The sequence below is a fragment of the Leptinotarsa decemlineata genome, unplaced genomic scaffold, assembly GCF_025532065.1.
Source record: "Leptinotarsa decemlineata unplaced genomic scaffold, Ldec_3_MD MMD2_tig00000251_RagTag_RagTag, whole genome shotgun sequence".
Classification (NCBI taxonomy): Eukaryota; Metazoa; Arthropoda; class Insecta; order Coleoptera; family Chrysomelidae; genus Leptinotarsa; species Leptinotarsa decemlineata.
In genome coordinates this window covers 7,898,200-7,916,860 of record NW_027412547.1, presented here as the reverse complement: position 1 = coordinate 7,916,860, position 18,661 = coordinate 7,898,200, and the positions used below count along the sequence as shown (strand labels likewise).

At 35.3% G+C, this 18,661-nt stretch overlaps 1 protein-coding gene across 3 annotated transcripts in view; it reads right to left on the bottom strand.

Moving 5' to 3' along the window:
- RhoBTB (Rho-related BTB domain containing) overlaps positions 1 to 18,661 on the bottom strand; it is a 147,751-nt gene that overhangs the window by 82,833 nt on the left and 46,257 nt on the right. The gene's annotated exons all lie outside the window — the stretch shown is intronic.

Sequence of the window (18,661 nt, the reverse complement as noted above, 5' to 3'; positions counted from 1 at the left end):
CTGAAGGAAGTAGCTCAGCCATGGTGAGCTACTTTTCTTTATTTTTTATTTTTTGTTCAATCGTTTTATTGTTACTTGTATTTAATTTCACTGTTCTTTCATTTCAGGTTAGTTTTGCTTAATATAATTGTTATTTTCAGCTATTTGTTTTTAATTCTTCTTTTTCTAGTTGTTTCATGGATTTCAAATCATTTTATATATTAGACAATAAAAGTCCGAACTAGTGAAATTCATCGTCTTCCTTATCAAAATGTACTGAAAATTGTACCTTTCAACGTAAATTTTCTCCCACCTCAATAACTTGTCCTTTTTAAAGTTAGGAGTAAGGGGGACTATTTACTTCCGCATTTTATGATGTCTTGACCATAAATCTAATCGATGTTCAACTTGATTCATTTCGATAGATTCACCAAGGAGTCACATGTACAAAATTGCACAATCGTGGTGTACTTTTCGTGGTACCGTTCCATCCAGCGTTATTTTGGTACGACTACTTTTCCATATGCATGTAAAATATTATAAATGCGAAAGTTGCTCAACACTTATTCATTTCTGGTAAATCCTAGGAAGCTGAAAATTGGTATATAGATGCTTCTTACGTCTTAGAATACACTAAAGGATTTTCAAATATTCCAACTGGGGAGCTCTCGTGGTGGTAAGAGGGGCGCTTTTACATATGAAAATTACCTTTTCATCACTGTTTCTCCGTAAAGCTATATCTTTAGAGGCTGAGATTTTGTATGTTGGTTCGTTTTATGTTGTAGGTGTGCAATAATATAGAATTTTCAAATATTCCTACTCGGGCCCCCTGGGGATGAAAGGGTCGCGTTTACATATGACAATCACCTTTTCATCATTGTTTCTCCGCACCACTATATTTTTGGAGGCTGACATTTTGTATGTATTTTTTTTTTGTAGACGTGCAATAAGAAAAGATTGTTGAATATTCCAACTGGGTCGCCAGCCGCGGAGAAAAAGGCGCAGTCATAAAATTAAGTTACCTTTTCATCACCGTTTCTCCATGACCATAAATTTCCGGTGAACGAATTTATACCACGAAATGAGAGAAAACTCTTTAAAAACCAAAAAAGTTAGAAATAACTACTTAGTGCTATCTACGGGTGAATTAACGTTGCAAAAAACAAATAAGTGGTGATGATGTACTTTCCTCAACAATTGCTAAGGATCACCAGCACCTATTTTTTAAAAGTTTACAAATTTTAAGAACAGACCAACCGGGCCAGGCACCACAACAAATTTTATTGATTTATGTGTAAAACTTTTAACATAATGTAGCATCGACATTCTGCGGATTTTATTTTTTCACCAAAAACTTACACATGAAATTAGTTCCATCCCAAGCAATTGTTGACCAACAATTGTACAACAATGGTACAAAAAATGCAACAAAGGTTGTTGCATTTTTTGTACCAGAATGAATGCCCTGATAAGAACTATTGTCTTGACTCAGTTTTGAAATTGTGGCATTGTTGGGAGAAATTGAAATTGTATTTATGTTTAGTTTATTAATTGGGTACCTTCAAAGTGTTCTTTTTCAATTTGCTGAACAAAAATGGTGTTGTCAGAGAGGCAGCGTAGTCTTAACATTGTTGGGATGGTAGACATTGAATTATATCAGCAGAAGGGGGCCGATATTTTGGTTGACTAAGTATTTCATATAAATTAAATTTGTATATGCATTCAAAATAAAAGGTAACAAATACAGTGGAAACGAAAGTAAATAAGTTGAGTATGATGATTCCGATCAGAATTTGTAGTAGGTCATAGGGTCCTTTTATCAGCACTTCTAGCAGAAAAGGGCGCTGCCTCGCTTCTGATGTGACTTTTTTGCAGGAGTTTCGGATTAGACTGGATATCAGCCAAAGTGTGGAAGACGTCGTTGATAATCAGGTGGTTATTCTTGACAGTTGCTTTGACTCCGATACGTTAAGCAGTATTGAGGTAGTTTCTTAAGGATTTATGAATAATCTGGTCCGCAGGACTCAAATCGTTAACCACAAAGATGTTCTTATTTCTCAGTTTCTGCAGATATTTTGTGATTTCCAATTGTTTCAAGTAAGACATTCATTCAATTTTCAGTATTCGTTTCTTGTTCGCATTTTTGACGGAGAATATATTATTTACATCAGCTAGTTTAATAGATACTCCAAGAAGGTGGCTTAGAATAGAAAGAAATTCACTATTGTCTTCTTTTTCGATATCGAAAACTAACAAATTATTTTGCCGAAGTTTGTGGCCTGAGACTGTAGACTTTCTTCAAATTGATATTATCTTCTTCGAGGAATGATATTTCATCGTTTACATCAACTATTATTCTACCTCCAGTGCTAATATAGAGCACGAGCTTATCAGAGGTGATCGTTTTTGCCATTTTTGTGAAACAAAAAATTGCTTTTGTGGAAATCGGGGTTAGATAACGATATAGGAAGTAATCTCAATGTTAGCGCTATTCAGGGTCTCGATAGAAAAAAGTCGCTCACCCCGGAGAGGATGTTAGCACTCTCTTTCAGATACATATTGATGGAAATCCCATGATTTTGCGTTCACAAGTAACAGTAGAATTTGAGTATTTTTCAAGAGTTGTTTACATATTTTTTGAAGCCGGAGAAAAAGTTTGACGTGAAAGACAATTGTTGACAAGAGTATGAAAGCTTATTACAAATTCACTACCTGTAGCGGGAAACCAGGTAACATGAACAATTTACAAAATCATTGAAATCCCCACTTTATTCAATTAGGAACTTCAGGTAGAAATCAATTATACAATATAGGTAATGGATCAACGAGCTCATGAATAGTATAAAAGGTCGTTTTGCTTAAAAATCAAAAGAATTTGATGTGAAAGTGTTAGCAGATCGTTCGTTTATTGGAAGTGAATGTAAACAATTCTTTCGGGAGTTGAAAAGAATCCGTCATAAAATCAATTTGCTGTGAAAGTCCAAAGTAGAATTCAGTATTCGAATGATTGTGATAGAGTTAACTTTACTGAAGTTGAAGAAGAAGTAAAGTACTCCATTGAAAAATTTATAGAACTGGATGCCTCGATCGGTTCAACTTCATTCAAGACTTCGACATCAGACAGTGCAGAGAAGCGGGATGGTGATGATGTAGATGACGTTCTTGCTGTTTCCGGAGTAGACGATAGACTATTATGTTTTTCCCGTGGATTGAATCTAGCACCAGTACGTACCCAGCATAAACTGATAGTACGAAATCTGTCTTCCGCCGTCAGCTGGCAAGATCTGAAGGATTATATGCGAAATGCCGGTAGCGTTACTTTCGGGCAGGCTCACACGCCATATCGCAATATCGGAACTGTCGAATTCGCTAGTCATTCAGACATGGAAGCCGCTTTTAGACAACTGAATCATACTGTGTTGAAGGGTCAACGAATTCGCCTCGGTAAAGCCAGGATTGATTCGATTTGGAAAAAAAAACATTTTTCCAATCGTGCATCTTCTTTGCCGTTCCAGAGTAAGAGATTTTCTCAGCCAACTCGGTCCAATCATTCCTGTTGGGCGCCGATCCGTACCCCTTACAGGTTGCTCATTTCAAATATATCTGATCGCGTCAGTTGGCAAGATCTCAAAGATCACATGCGTAATTCTGGAGAAGTTACCTTTGCAGAGGCACATAATCTTCACCGCAACATGGGAGTCGTAGATTTCGCTTCAAAATCTGACTTACAAGCCGCTTACAGACAATTGAACGGTACTTTATTGAAGGGTAGACGCATTTGTCTCGACGAACTCAAGATACCTATAACGAGTAATGGGGTAGAAATATCTGCCAAAGTGATGATCGGTTCACCTAAGGAAGTTACGGATCTAACAACTGATCAGCTTTCTGCCCAGGATGAACTAGTTGTCCATTCCTATGGATTGGACATGGATGATGTCTCACGAAGATTAGCCGAAGTATGGACAGGAGGAAGAACAAATTCACACAAACCTGATGATGGGCACATGACGTGGGATCCGCTTTTCGATTTGGAGCTTGGACCATACTCACGAAGAAGAGCATAATTTCATTTCGAAGATTTGATTTATGGAGCAGAGTCTATTGGTACTGGCCTGCTTATAGTTTTAGTGAAATTACTATCAGAATGTTTTTGAGTCACCTCTATTTATTATTATTATAAATGTAATCGTTAGATGATTTTTTTTCATTTGCTTGACCGAAAGAAATTATGCGCTAAGTAGATGATATCGAAATAGATTATCGGTTTGTGCTCACCATTTCCGAACTAAAAATGACTGATTTTGGTGTAGTTCGTAATTTTCCACGCTTTTGGATATTGAAGAATGAAGATATTGAAGAATGCATTAATTTTATATAAGTGATGGTTGTGAACTCGTTTATTTTGAACAACATTTTGAACATTTATTTTTCTGTCGAAGATGAATTTTAGAGTAAAATGGAACAGCGGTATGAAGTGTGAATATTTTGTTCTCAAGAAATGATACAGGGTTGTTTTTTTACCTCGTGTAGAGAGAGAGAGAAGTAATACATGGAAGTTTATATGAATGAATAAATAATGAAAATTCATGTAATGGAATCTTTTTCAGTTATTGAAGGGTAAAATATCGATTACAAGTCGTTGAAGATAACTGTTCATTAACAAATCTGTTTTTGAGCAATAACACGGTAACAGATAGGTATAGGGCGATAGTACATGAGGCTATTGACAAAGTGATAAGAAATAATACCGTGATATTATATACGGGGAGTTCAATTTGAAAAATCAAAATAGCTGCTTCATTATAGTAGAAGCGGTAGCGCTAAACTCGTCTATAATATCACGTTAGACGTGTAGATCATATGGATTTATGCATACTTACTGTAAAATTTCCAGGTTGATCCGTTTTCTCATTTACCAGAAACGTCTAATTAACGCTCATCATAAAAAGGCATGTATATCCAATGCCTGAATGTTTTGAATTCCCAATTCTGATATTTATCAAGATGTACTTTTTTTGGACGTATTTTCAACCCTCTGCAAAATTATGAATATCTGTCCCACAGTTCCGAGACGTTGAAATTCGAAAATGTCAAATAGTCGTTGGAGAGAGCTATTCATTAGTGCTCATTAACAACTCTGCAATAAAATAAAGCAGTGGCGTGGTCGAAGTACTCTTTTTGACATGTCGACATGTCTGTAGTCGATTTACGGAATTATTGAACAACATTCTCAGACGTTTCGTTACATAATTTTCATGGACATCCCATCTAACATGTTCATCTACCGTGACCGTCAAGTATTTTGTTCCTTGTGTTCATTCTATTAAAGGACAAGAGCATATTTCTGTTTCACATTCAACTTCGTATACGCAGAGTGTATCTTTATTGGAAACATTTTTTTAGTCATCAAAGAGTAAGATAATGACTGCAAGTGGTTTACAGAAATTGTTGCCTAAGAAATCCGTTTGTGTGCAATAAGGAATTTTTTATAGGGAACGATTCTTATTCATCATTTTTGGCATCAAAGATAACGTTTCCGAAAATAATGTTTGAAATATCTTTCAAACGACGCATTTCTATATAACAAGTTTTGAACAATAGAAGATGAAAAATCATTTTCACAAAGAAACGGATCGATAGTTACATTAAAATAATAATTTTCAATGATTAATGGGGTATTTCAATTTTTAACCAAACCCTATTTTTTCCGTTGAATGTTTATTACTTTTGCAATTTTTGCAAGCAGCACTTGAATTTTTCAATAATCATCTACACGATATTCCAATTCGAAAAACACCTAATTATAATAATGATAAAACGTCTTTATTCACCATAAAAGCACAATTGAAACAAACAAATAGAGGATAAAGGAAACAACTTTCAGTATAAAGGTGAATAGGCGGAATATCAGCCAAGGCTATTTGTCAACTCAACCTGAAAAGGGCACTAATTTAACAATAGCAAAGAAGTCGAGTTAATAATGATACTGCCATGAAAAGATCAGAAAATGTATGCAACCGCTGTAGAAAATTCCTTTTTTGTAATGCCAAGGTCGGGAACAGACAAGAGACTAGACAGTTAAAAAGGACAGCGCATGAAAATATAAGATTTGTGTTTGGGTATGACTAAAACTGAAACTGTTCCTTGTGGAAAAACTATTTATTGTTGAGAATGTTCCAAGCCTCTTCAGTAAGTAATCAGGTTGACGAGATATCAAAAATTTGTGTGTGCTGATGAGTGGATGGAGTTTTGAAAGTTTCTCAGCTTTTAACCATCCTGATTCTTTGATGGCTAAAGATATACCTATGGTCATATTTCCGGATACCGAACGGAAAACGTAGACAGCTATTCCGAATACGCTGTAGACGAAGATCATCCGATTGTCTCAGTCCATAAAACACTGTCGCAATAAAAAACTTTTGACATGATCAGTGACTCGCATAGTCTCATTTTCAAGTTTGTGTTGAGCAAATCACGATTTGAAAACAGCTCCTGAGCACGTTTTAGGTAGTTTTGGTTCAAATAGCTGACATGTTTAGTTTAGCGAAGTTCTAGATCAAACCACAATCCTAAGTTTTTCATCTTGTTCATGGAGGGAAGTATTTTATTCACGATGCGGACTTGAAAAGTGGAGTTGGTGAACACTATGTTCTTCATGAGTGCAAATATCGTTATTGCAGATTTATTAGGGTTGAACTTGAGGTTATGGGCTGTATAAATGTCAAAGATGGCTTAAATATCCCTATTAATAGATGACTGGGCAGGAGAGGAATCATGAGGCGAAAAAGAGAAATATGATCGCGTGTCATCGGCATAGTGATGATGTATACTGCATTTTTCAACAAATTGATAAAAATCGCAGATGTATAAGCTAAAAAGCGAGGGCTCAAAGCTAGATCCTGGTGGCACTCTTTGATACTGTTAGACCATCCGATACAACTACATCCACAACAACTTCTTGAGTACGATGTTTTAGATAGTTCCCTAGAAGTGACACTGCTTTCTGAGAAAACCCAAAGTAGAAAAGTTTCTTAAACAAAATCTCGTTTTCAATGGTGTCGATTGCTTTGCTATAATCCAGAAGTACTAAACAGGTCACATTCTCATCATAGAATGAGAATAAGAGGAGTAGCCAGTGAATGGGTAGCGTCATATTTATGGTAAAGGTCGCAAATAGTGGTAATAGAATAAATAAAATCGCAACCAGCTTCTTTCTCATTAGGAGTTCCACAAGGCTCAACATTGGCTCCGCTTCCCTTTATAATATTCATGAGTGATATTGAGAATTCATGTGTATCTCCACAAAAAACAATAATATGTGCTGATGATACCTATCAATAGTAGCAGAAAATGAACTTCCCCTCTCTGTTCAAGCTGCAAATGAAACTGCTGATGAATTTTCACAATGATGCACAAATAACGGTCTACTTGTTAATGTAAATAAAACTGTTTTCATGAATTATCAACAAAAGAATTTTACTAATGATCTTTGTTCACTAATAAAAATACATCACAGATCTATAGAGCAGGTGATGAATCAATATAAGTATATAGGATTAGTAATTGATCAGGAGTTAACTTGGCGACAACACACAGATTATCTAATAACAAAACTGAGTAGATTTCGCTTCATAATAAGACAACTACATGGAACAGTATCACTAGAAGTACTCAAATTGGCCTATTTTGGATTGGTTCAATCTAATATCTTAAATGGGTTAATATTTTGGGTAAACTCAGCATACCTAACAAAAGTGTTTATCAAAAAAAAAAAAATATAAGATGCATTGCTGGCATACATTGTAGACAATCATGCAAGACAGTTTTTAAAGATCTAGCTATTTTAACACTACCGTCTTTATATATTTTGCTCATAACTATGGATATTAAAAGAAATGAATCACACCATACAAAAAACCGTATGATACATGATCACAGAGGAAATGAACTGAGACTACCTTACTCATGATTAGCCCTCGGGCAAGACTTGGCAAACTATCAAGGATTCATATGTTATAACAAAGCAACTAAGATAATAGGAAATATTGAAAATTACAATACATTCAAAAAAGCTTTAATAGACCTTCTCCCAGAAAATGCCTTTTACAATGTCGAAGAATGTTTAAATTTGAATGTATAAGCTGTTTTTTCTTCAGTTTGTGTGACTAGTCTCATAAATATTGTACCAGTAATGTATATGTTATATGTGTGTAATATTTTAATAATCAATATATTCTATTTTATTCTATTCTATTCATCTACAGCTTAAAGAAGATCGTCAGTAATTGACAGGAGAGCCGTGGTAATACTATGCTATGATCTGAATCCTGATTGAACATATGTTATATGATTTTCATTCACATATTCATCAATCTAATCTTTCAGTATCAATTCCACTACTTCACAGAGACACGGCAGAATTGTAATTGATCTCAGCCCAAAAAGGGCAGTAGGTGAGTTACACTTAGCCAGAGGGATAACCAATCAATTTTTCGAAAATGTTAGAAATTGGTAATTGGTTATGAAGGAGTTTATGAGGAAGGTGAGATGATTCATTTAAAAAAATCAATGAGAAATCAATGCGGAAAAGATAAAAAAATCGAAGTAACGATAGTCACGAAAATACACCATTCTAACTCTTCTAGGAGGAACAGAAGTATTGATTTTGCACAACACTGCCAGGTGGTCAGAAATTCCCTGAATATCGGTGATAATCGGCATCTGATATTCTTTCCTTATCAGAAACGACGATAATGTCAATAAAGGATTGAGAGTGAGCCGTTATTTGAGAAGGCTTCTTGACGAGCTGAAAGAGATAGCAGGTTAATATTAATATCACCGAATGACAGAAGAAAATCACCTGAAGGAAGTAGCTCAGCCATGGTGAGCTACTTTTCTTTATTTTTTATTTTTTGTTCAATCGTTTTATTGTTACTTGTATTTAATTTCACTGTTCTTTCATTTCAGGTTAGTTTTGCTTAATATAATTGTTATTTTCAGCTATTTGTTTTTAATTCTTCTTTTTCTAGTTGTTTCATGGATTTCAAATCATTTTATATATTAGACAATAGAAGTCCGAACTAGTGAAATTCATCGTCTTCCTTATCGAAATGTACTGAAAATTGTACCTTTCAACGTAAATTTTGTCCCACCTCAATAACTTGTCCTTTTTAAAGTTAGGAGTAAGGGGGACTATTTACTTCCGCATTTTATGATGTCTTGACCATAAATCTAATCGATGTTCAACTTGATTCATTTCGATAGATTCACCAAGGAGTCACATGTACAAAATTGCACAATCGTGGTGTACTTTTCGTGGTACCGTTCCATCCAGCGTTATTTTGGTACGACTACTTTTCCATATGCATGTAAAATATTATAAATGCGAAAGTTGCTCAACACTTATTCATTTCTGGTAAATCCTAGGAAGCTGAAAATTGGTATATAGATGCTTCTTACGTCTTAGAATACACTAAAGGATTTTCAAATATTCCAACTGGGGAGCTCTCGTGGTGGTAAGAGGGGCGCTTTTACATATGAAAATTACCTTTTCATCACTGTTTCTCCGTAAAGCTATATCTTTAGAGGCTGAGATTTTGTATGTTGGTTCGTTTTATGTTGTAGGTGTGCAATAATATAGAATTTTCAAATATTCCTACTCGGGCCCCCTGGGGATGAAAGGGTCGCGTTTACATATGACAATCACCTTTTCATCATTGTTTCTCCGCACCACTATATTTTCGGAGGCTGACATTTTGTATGTATTTTTTTTTTGTAGACGTGCAATAAGAAAAGATTGTTGAATATTCCAACTGGGTCGCCAGCCGCGGAGAAAAAGGCGCAGTCATAAAATTAAGTTACCTTTTCATCACCGTTTCTCCATGACCATAAATTTCCGGTGAACGAATTTATACCACGAAATGAGAAAAAACTCTTTAAAAACCAAAAAAGTTAGAAATACCTACTTAGTGCTATCTACGGGTGAATTAACGTTGCAAAAAACAAATAAGTGGTGATGATGTACATTCCTCAACAATTGCTAAGGATCACCAGCACCTATTTTTTAAAAGTTTACAAATTTTAAGAACAGACCAACCGGGCCAGGCACCACAACAAATTTTATTGATTTATGTGTAAAACTTTTAACATAATGTAGCATCGACATTCTGCGGATTTTATTTTTTCACCAAAAACTTACACATGAAATTAGTTCCATCCCAAGCAATTGTTGACCAATGTTCCTCAAAAAGAGATAAAGGTTGTTGCATTTTTTGTACCAGAATGAATGCCCTGATAAGAACTATTGTCTTGACTCAGTTTTGAAATTGTGGCATTGTTGGGAGAAATTGAAATTGTATTTATGTTTAGTTTATTAATTGGGTACCTTCAAAGTGTTCTTTTTCAATTTGCTGAACAAAAATGGTGTTGTCAGAGAGGCAGCGTAGTCTTAACATTGTTGGGATGGTAGGCATTGAATTATATCAGCAGAAGGGGGCCGATATTTTGGTTGACTAAGTATTTCATATAAATTAAATTTGTATATGCATTCAAAATAAAAGGTAACAAATACAGTGGAAACGAAAGTAAATAAGTTGAGTGTGATGATTCCGATCAGAATTTGTAGTAGGTCATAGGGTCCTTTTATCAGCACTTCTAGCAGAAAAGGGCGCCGCCTCGCTTCTGATGTGACTTTTTTGCAGGAGTTTCGGATTAGACTGGATATCAGCCAAAGTGTGGAAGACGTCGTTGATAATCAGGTGGTTATTCTTGACAGTTGCTTTGACTCCGATACGTTAAGCAGTATTGAGGTAGTTTCTTAAGGATTTATGAATAATCTGGTCCGCAGGACTCAAATCGTTAACCACAAAGATGTTCTTATTTCTCAGTTTCTGCAGATATTTTGTGATTTCCAATTGTTTCAAGTAAGACATTCATTCAATTTTCAGTATTCGTTTCTTGTTCGTATTTTTGACGGAGAATATATTATTTACATCAGCTAGTTTAATAGATACTCCAAGAAGGTGGCTTAGAATAGAAAGAAATTCACTATTGTCTTCTTTTTCGATATCGAAAACTAACAAATTATTTTGCCGAAGTTTGTGGCCTGAGACTGTAGACTTTCTTCAAATTGATATTATCTTCTTCGAGGAATGATATTTCATCGTTTACATCAACTATTATTCTACCTCCAGTGCTAATATAGAGCACGAGCTTATCAGAGGTGATCGTTTTTGCCATTTTTGTGAAACAAAAAATTGCTTTTGTGGAAATCGGGGTTAGATAACGATATAGGAAGTAATCTCAATGTTAGCGCTATTCAGGGTCTCGATAGAAAAAAGTCGCTCACCCCGGAGAGGATGTAAGCACTCTCTTTCAGATACATATTGATGGAAATCCCATGATTTTGCGTTCACAAGTAACAGTAGAATTTGAGTATTTTTCAAGAGTTGTTTACACAGACGTGTTTCACTCGACAACTCAATAAGAAAAGTCGTTGATATTTTTTGAAGCCGGAGAAAAAGTTTGACGTGAAAGACAATTGTTGACCAGAGTATGAAAGCTTATTACAAATTCACTACCTGTAGCGGGAAACCAGGTAACATGAACAATTTACAAAATCATTGAAATCCCCACTTTATTCAATTAGGAACTTCAGGTAGAAATCAATTATACAATATAGGTAATGGATCAACGAGCTCATGAATAGTATAAAAGGTCGTTTTGCTTAAAAGTCAAAACAATTTGATGTGAAAGTGTTAGCAGATCGTTCGTTTATTGGAAGTGAATGTAAACAATTCTTTCGGGAGTTGAAAAGAATCCGTCATAAAATCAATTTGCTGTGAAAGTCTAAAGTAGAATTCAGTATTCGAACCGTTCAAAAGATGGAAAAGAAAGTGAAATGCTTTTTCGAGCAATTCGACAGGAGGTATATTGGGACACCTTCATCATTTCAGAAAATGAACAGATATAATGATTGTGATAGAGTTAACTTTAGTGAAGTTGAAGAAGAAGTAAAGTACTCCATTGAAAAATTTATAGAACTGGATGAATCGATCGGTTCAACTTCATTCAAGACTTCGACATCAGACAGTGCAGAGAAGCGGGATGGTGATGATGAAGATGACGTTCTTGCTGTTTCCGGAGTAGACGATAGAATGTTATGTTTTTCCCGTGGATTGAATCTAGCACCAGTACGTACCCAGCATAAACTGATAGTACGAAATCTGTCTTCCGCCGTCAGCTGGCAAGATCTGAAGGATTATATGCGAAATGCCGGTAGCGTTACTTTCGGGCAGGCTCACACGCCATATCGCAATATCGGAACTGTCGAATTCGCTACTCATCCAGACATGGAAGCCGCTTTTAGACAACTGAATCATACTGTGTTGAAGGGTCAACGAATTCGCCTCGAAAAAGCCAGGATTGATTCGATTTGTAAAAAAAAACATTTTTCCAATCGTGCATCTTCTTTGCCGTTCCAGAGTAAGAGATTTTCTCAGCCAACTCGGTCCAATCATTCCTGTTGGGCGCCGATCCGTACCCCTTACAGGTTGCTCATTTCAAATATATCTGATCGCGTCAGTTGGCAAGATCTCAAAGATCACATGCGTAATTCTGGAAAAGTTACCTTTGCAGAGGCACATAATCTTCACCGCAACATGGGAGTCGTAGATTTCGCTTCAAAATCTGACTTACAAGCCGCTTACAGACAATTGAACGGTACTTTATTGAAGGGTAGACGCATTTGTCTCGACGAACTCAAGATACCTATAACGAGTAATGGGGTAGAAATATCTGCCAAAGTGATGATCGGTTCACCTAAGGAAGTTACGGATCTAACAACTGATCAGCTTTCTGCCCAGGATGAACTAGTTGTCCATTCCTATGGATTGGACATGGATGATGTCTCACGAAGATTAGCCGAAGTATGGACAGGAGGAAGAACAAATTCACACAAACCTGATGATGGGCACATGACGTGGGATCCGCTTTTCGATTTGGAGCTTGGACCATACTCACGAAGAAGAGCATAATTTCATTTCGAAGATTTGGTTTATGGAGCAGAGTCTATTGGTACTGGCCTGCTTATAGTTTTAGTGAAATTACTATCAGAATGTTTTTGAGTCACCTCTATTTATTATTATTATAAATGTAATCGTTAGATGATTTTTTTTTCATTTGCTTGACCGAAAGAAATTATGCGCTAAGTAGATGATATCGAAATAGATTATCGGTCTGTGCTCACCGTTTCCGAACTAAAAATGACTGATTTTGGTGTAGTTCGTAATTTTCCACGCTTTTGGATATTGAAGAATGAAGATATTGAAGAATGCATTAATTTTATATAAGTGATGGTTGTGAACTCGTTTATTTTGAACAACATTTTGAACATTTGTTTTTCTGTCGAAGATGAATTTTAGAGTAAAATGGAACAGCGGTATGAAGTGTGAATATTTTGTTCTCAAGAAATGATACAGGGTTGTTTTTTTACCTCGTGTAGAGAGAGAGAGTAGTAATACATGGAAGTTTATATGAATGAATAAATAATGAAAATTCATGTAATGGAATCTTTTTCAGTTATTGAAGGGTAAAATATCGATTACAAGTCGTTGAAGATAACTGTTCATTAACAAATCTGTTTTTGAGCAATAACACGGTAACAGATAGGTATAGGGCGATAGTACATGAGGCTATTGACAAAGTGATAAGAAATAATACCGTGATATTATATACAGGGAGTTCAATTTGAAAAATCAAAATAGCTGCTTCATTATAGTAGAAGCGGTAGCGCTAAACTCGTCTATAATATCACGTTAGACGTGTAGATCATATGGATTTATGCATACTTACTGTAAAATTTCCAGGTTGATCCGTTTTCTCATTTACCAGAAACGTCTAATTAACGCTCATCATAAAAAGGCATGTATATCCAATGCCTGAATGTTTTCAATTCCCAATTCTGATATTTATCAAGATGTATTTTTTTAGGACGTATTTTCACCCTCTGCAAAATTATGAATATTTGTCCCACAGTTCCGAGACGTTGAAATTCGAAAATGTCAAATAGTCGTTGGAGAGAGCTATTCATTAGTGCTCATTAACAAATCTGCAATAAAATAAAATATAGCAGTGGCGTAATCGAAGTACTCTTCTTGACATGTCGACATGTCTGTAGTCGATTTACGGAATTATTGAACATGCATGCCATCCCGTAGTTTGATACAATAAGTCATTATTGATTCAGCAAGAGAGTGATAGACGATCATAAGGTTTTTGTTGTCTAGAATTTTCTTCAAAGCATAAAACCAAAGACTACAGAATACTATAAGACGTGTCACTCGCTCATTTTTCGACATCTGAGAAATCTCGCCGCCCGCTAGCGACAGCGGGTAATTACCAGCCGAGGTAGTACAGTGTGTCGCTTGAAGTTACCAGTTCTCGTCGGCACACGAGATATAAAGGTTGTCCGTATTGTTTGGTATTGTCAAAGACTACAGAATCGGTAAACTTTGGTATTGTGATTGTGTTGTGTTCGTTCGGAGTTCGAAATATTTATTTTGTGAAAATGTCGACGTATTGCTCAGTGGATGGTTGTCTGAGTACGGTGGGAAGCCCAGGTATTTCGTTTTTCCGCTGCCCAAAGTACAGTGAAAGGTATGCATTCAATATATTCACCATTCATTTTTATTTTACCTATCTATACCTTTTATGGTTTTGTTGTATAAAATTATTCATAACAAAATATACCGCATTTGCCAATCCAAACTCATTTCAATCTTTTTTCAAAATGTTCAGTTTATCGATTGATATACTTGAATTTTTTTTTAGGTGTCAACGTTGGAAAAATGTATTAGGCTTCATTGGGAATCATAGATATGCTAATCTTACCCCAGAGCAGAGTCACAATAGAATTAAAATTTGCAGCTTACATTTTAGAGCCGATGATATTGTGAATTCTTGTATTCATAGCTATGCTGTTCCTTCATTGCGTCTGCCTCAAGATGGTTCTCAGAAAGGTTGGTTCAGTGAAGTTTATAGATTCAAATGATGAAAAAATCTTATTCCACTTTTTAACATATGAAATTTACAATATCAATTTTGTTATTTAAACCTTCCAGATGATGATGCCATTGCCGGTACTAGCAAGGATTTTATTTACATTGATGCTCAGGTTCAAACGGATCAATTAGGATCACGAGGTGAAATATCTTTTCGTTATATCATATACTTACCTGATCTATTTTTATATGCTTCGGAAACAAAAACGATGACAAGAAAACAATTATTGAAAGTACGCACATCTTTCTTTCAGATGAATGCAGCCAAACATCTGCTAAACTCTCTTCGGGAACTCCAAGAAAAGTGGCATTACGAAAAAAAATTGTATCATTAGAGAAAACAGTAGCTTCAACATCGAAAAGAGCACTGGACGAAACCGGAATTACTCTGGATGATGTTTTCAAGTTTCTGGATCGAAAATATCCTGAGCAATATTGTAAGCTCTTGAAAGCACAGCTTTCTTTGATAAATAAAGCACCAAAAGGGTCCAGGTATAGTAACGAATTCAAACAGTTTGCATTGACTGTTTATTTTCTTGGTCCGAAAGCGTACAAAAAATTTTCAACAATTTGTAGATTACCGTCAAAAAGTACACTTCATCGTTTCACGAAAAATTGGATTGTTGAACCAGGCTTCAACGATTTTATTTTTCGTGTTATTGAATTCAGGATTGGGCTCATGAAGGAGAAAGAAAGAGATTGTATTTTATGCCTAGACGAAATATCTTTGAAATCTCATCTTTATTATGATATTTCCAGAGACAAAATAGTAGGTTTCCAAACGAGTTTGAATGGGACCTCTACTGACATAGCAAGTAGTGCTCTAACAGTAATGGTCAGAGGTTTGGCAAGCAATTGGAAAATACCACTTGCATACTTTTTCTATAAGACATCAGCAACTTCTGATGATTTGAAAGATATTTTGTTCAAAACGGTACGAAGATGCAAAAGTATAGGCCTAAATGTCATGGGGGTGGTTTCCGATCAGGGTTCAAATTTTCAGAAGTTGGTGAAAACTTTGAATGTTACAGACGAAAATCCTATATTTCTGATAGACGATCATAAACTTGTATATTTGTTTGATATCCCGCACTTACTGAAGTCGACACGAAACAATTTGTTTTCCTATCAGTTTTTACTTCAGGGTGGAGAAACAAGAAAACATTACATAGAAACAATGTATAATTATGATAGAACTAAACAATATAAATTGGCTCCTAAACTTAATAATGACCACATTTATCCAAATAATTTTCAAAAAATGAAAGTCAAGTTGGCTTCCCAAGTTTTGAGTCACTCTGTAGCCGTGGCTATGCACACATACATTGACTTCAATATTTTGTCCAAGGAAGCATTAGTTACTGCTGATTCCATTAAAAAAATGAATGATCTTTTTGATTTATTGAATTCGAGCAATTTTGAGAAATGTCAGGCTTTTATGGGAACGGAAAAGCAGATGAAATGTCTTCAAGAAGCCTATGTCATGTTTCAAAATCTCCAAGTAAAAAAACACGATGGCAAAAATGTCACGAAACAATTGAAATTCATTTTTGGGTGGAAGTTGACTTTGAAAGCAGTTTTTGCCTTGTGGGAGATGTTGAAAGAACGCGATTATAAATATTTGTTCACGCGTAATTTAAATCAAGATTGTTTGGAGAATTTTTTTGGACAGATCAGAAATTGTTCCGGCAACGCAAAGAATCCAACACCCATACAGTTTTGTAGAGCTTTCAAAAAAATATTTGCTTTGAAATATTTTGATTCTAGTGAAGGTGCTAATTGTATGGATGATGTTAATGACGTTTTGTTAAGTTTGACGCCAGAATTAACTGAACAATGTCGATACATCCTTGCTAGACCCGACATTCCAAACTATGCTCCTCTGAAAGTTTTCACTCGAGATTATAAGAACCTTAAAAGTCCCGAAGGAAACGCTCTTGTCTATGTCACAGGATACCTCATGAAAAAATGTCTCATGCAACATTCGTGTGACATTTGCATACATTTTAGCAAATCCTCATTTTAGCAAAGGCTTACAGTACCGACAAATCATCGTTTGGTGGATTAACCGTACCATCAAGAGATATTGTTGACCATGTAATAGAGATGGAAAACATATTCATTGAAAATTTTGATAAAATCGGCAGTGAGAAGGGAATTGGACAGTATTTGAAAACAAAATATTCGAAAATTCTTTTCTCACATCCATGTCAAAAATTCCCCTTCGATTATTATATATCTTTATATACAAGAGTTCGGATATACTTTACTTTAAAATTCATGAACCAGGACATGAAGATTGTTAGGAAACATAAATCATGCAATGTAAAATTGAATATTTTAAATTATTTATAAACATATAACATTATATAATTGTATTATTTTTGTTAATAAAACATGTTTTTCTGAACGTATGTTTATCATTTCATCAGTAGATCACTCTGATCTGTTTCTTAGATCATTTATTCATGAGTTTATCTATCATGTTTCTAGAAGTTGATCGACAAACAACTACTTTCGTATCTTTGTTTATCTGTCTGATACAACCGAGCAAGCGAAGTTTCAACTTCGGAACGTCCCCTGTAGATATCGCGAATAGGAACTGCCCTCGTATAACTGTCATGCGGCCGGCGGCTTCTGGACATCGTCTGTCGGCGATATGATTTATGGAAATCGCAAAAAATGCAATCCTGAGCCGTACCGACAAACGAATTCCTTGGAGTGAACCAACTTATAGTATTCGGTAAACTTTGGTTTCGTTACATAGTTAACATGGACATCCAATATTACATGTTTATCTACCGTGACCGTCAAGTATTTTGTTCCTTGTGTTCGTTCAATTGAAGGACAAGAGCATATTTCTGTTTCACATTCAACTTCGTATACGCACAGTGTATCTTTATTGGAAACATTTTTTTAGACATCAAAGAGTAAGATAATGATTGCAAGTGGTTTACAGAAATTGTTGCCTAAGAAATCCGTTTGTGTGCAATAAGGATTTCTTTATAGGAAACGATTCTCATTTATCATAATTGCCATCACAGATCACGTTTCCGAAAAAAAATGTTTGAAATATCTTTCAAACGACGCATTTCTATACAACAAGTTTTGAACAATAGAAGATAAAAAATCATTTTCACAAAAAAACGGATCGATAGTTACATTAAAATAATAATTTTTAATGATTAATGGGGTATTTCAATTTTCAACCAAACCCTATTTTTTCCGTTGAATGTTTATTACTTTTGCAATTTTTGCAAGCAGCACCTGAATTTTTCAATGATCATCTACACGATATTCCAATTCGAAAGACACCTAATTATAATAATGATAATACGTCTTTATTCACCATAAAAGCACAATTGAAACAAACAAATAGCGGATAAAGAAAACAACTTTCAGTATAAAGGTGAATAGGCGGAATATCAGCCAAGGCTGTTCTTCAACTCAACCTGGAAAGTTTTAATATTTCGAAGAAAGCTTGGCGAGGATCTCCAAGAACGTTGGCAAGATTACAGCATTGACATTCCTAACCCAACACTTTCGCAGATGCTCACATTTCTCAACCGGCACGCTCGGCTGGAGGGTACTAAATCTCATAATCAAGCACCGTTAGTCAA